Here is a 2,363-nt window from a genome sequence, read left to right on the forward strand (position 1 = left end):
CATAGTCAGATCTTATATTCAAGATCGTCTTAAGTATGGTTTTAAGAAGTCACGAACCAATCAGAGCGCTGCATTAGCGTCTTAAGACATTACGTAAGATGGTCTTGAAATAAGAATTGATTATGAATACCGGCCTATGTCTTTGGATCCAACCTCGAGTACGCGTGTGCACGCTTAGAAATATGGAAGCGTCCAATTGGCTCGTTTCCCCGGCGGGTAACATAACGAGCGAGTCACCACAAGGGCACGCGAATATGAGAATAAGTGAACAAAATGTATTTAGTTAGCTCAATTTAGTTGATAGTCAAATATAACTGTAAATCGAGACTAGTACGAGCTTTAGGGCACGAATAAATGGACGATAAATTGATTATTTTCATGTCTAATAGTCCCTTTTGATTTGATATTGAATTGAACTGAATCGAACAGTTCATTCAGGGTCATTGACTGTTTCCACGTGTAGATTAATTTTGTGTTAATTTATTTTTTATTTTTTTCTAATTTTTAGAGCTTAAGAACAAATGAAAAAATGAATTAAAGTTAATCTAAATTGGTAGAAATATATATTAATAAGATAATATCTCAAGAATAATAGGTACGTGTACAATAATCGTTTATAGAGCTTTATTATTATTATTAAATCAATTTAAGACGATCTTAAGTACAAAACTATGAGTATCACCTTTAATACAATAATTACTTCATAGTGCTTTTACTATTAAAATTAAATTAATATGTTCATTTCTACCATTGTGTAGATTAACTTAAATTCTCGGTTCAACTTGCTCGATTTTTATCTTGTTTAAATTTTTAGGATTAGAAAAAAGTGTAGAGAGTTTAATCAAGGTGCTCTAACAGCACAAAACAATTGCAGCATTATTGCTGCAATATTGCATATACAATTATACATACAGATATATATATAAAATTGTATAATATACAATTATACGAGCCTATATTGAAAAAAAAAATTTGAAAAAATTGGCAATCTATCGTACTTGAGTCCATATTAGTTTCGAAGTACATTTTTTATTTTTGCGTTGATTCTTCGCCTTTCTGCTCGAAGAATAGAATTTGCTTTTCTTGCATGTATCGATTTCTGTCCTTCGAATAATCGTCGATTTTTTATTACGCAGCATCTAGAATTTCGATTTTGCACTCAGCAGAAAAAGTAGCATTGTAGTTGTAAAATTATTCTTTAACATAATGATTAATCCTGCTTTAGTTTCTCATTAGATCTAAATAATACATAAACCAACAATCTTAAACAATTTTACAACAAACAATTGCAAAGCTCTATTGAACGCAGCAAATCCTGTCTATAATTTGATGATGCGTTTAAAACTGGAGAACCAACAAATAATGACCGGTAATGCGTTTGTTTTTCCCATTTCTTAATTAAATTACTGAAAAAGAAATATTTCCTTTTTTTTATATAAAAATCAAAAATTATGCATACCTTTAAGCGTTTCTTTAAAATTTGGTCAAATTGTATTTTTACTCAGAGTACTTGAACAAATCAAATTTTTGGCAACAGAAAAAAAAATCATAAATTTTAAAATTCTTTCAAGGCAATTCAGACGCAAAGGACATGGCCTTTGATAGATCGTATTACATCCCTGGCAAATGCGAAGCAACATGAAATATTGCGAGATCTAAGGCCCTGCGCACAATGGAGGAAGTATTAGGAACAGGAATAGATATTAAAATTTCAACCTATCAGAAACCGTATATTCCGGTGTAACTGGTATCTGATAGGTTCAAATCTTAATATCTATTCCTGTTCTTAATATTTCCTCCATTGTGCGCAGGGCCTAACTCGCGGGAAAATTCACAGGTGTCACGAAGTACATTTACTCGTAAATAGGTTGCGTACGATATATTTAAAATATGGTATATTTAAATAAGAGGAGAGATTATTTTTCATCATGCTGCTCAGATGGATCTTTCATCCTGCATTTCTCAGCTCGATCAACATTGAATATTAAATTATGTAATTTATAATACCAGGTTTTTTTCAAATATTTACAATCTCGATTGATAAAAATAATCAGTGTCTGTTATTCAAGTTCACCGTCGAAAGTAAGTAACGGACATTATAATTACTTTTATCAATTGAGATTAAAATATCAGTCGTGCATCTTTTGCAAATTCTAACAGATTCCAACTCAAGCATTCCTTTCGTAGACAAATTATTTCGATCTTTGATCTCATTGTCAATTCGATCGTCATTATATAATATTCAATTAATTTAATTTTTGTTTCTTGTGCCGTTTACAATGCCAGCGTTTGGGAGCCATTGCATCATTTTATTCTTGTTTCATACCTAATGAACAATAAATAAGACAAAAATAAAATGATAC

This window comes from Trachymyrmex cornetzi, unplaced genomic scaffold, assembly GCF_001594075.2.
Source record: "Trachymyrmex cornetzi isolate Tcor2-1 unplaced genomic scaffold, Tcor1.1 scaffold1656, whole genome shotgun sequence".
Lineage (NCBI taxonomy): Eukaryota > Metazoa > Arthropoda > Insecta > Hymenoptera > Formicidae > Trachymyrmex > Trachymyrmex cornetzi.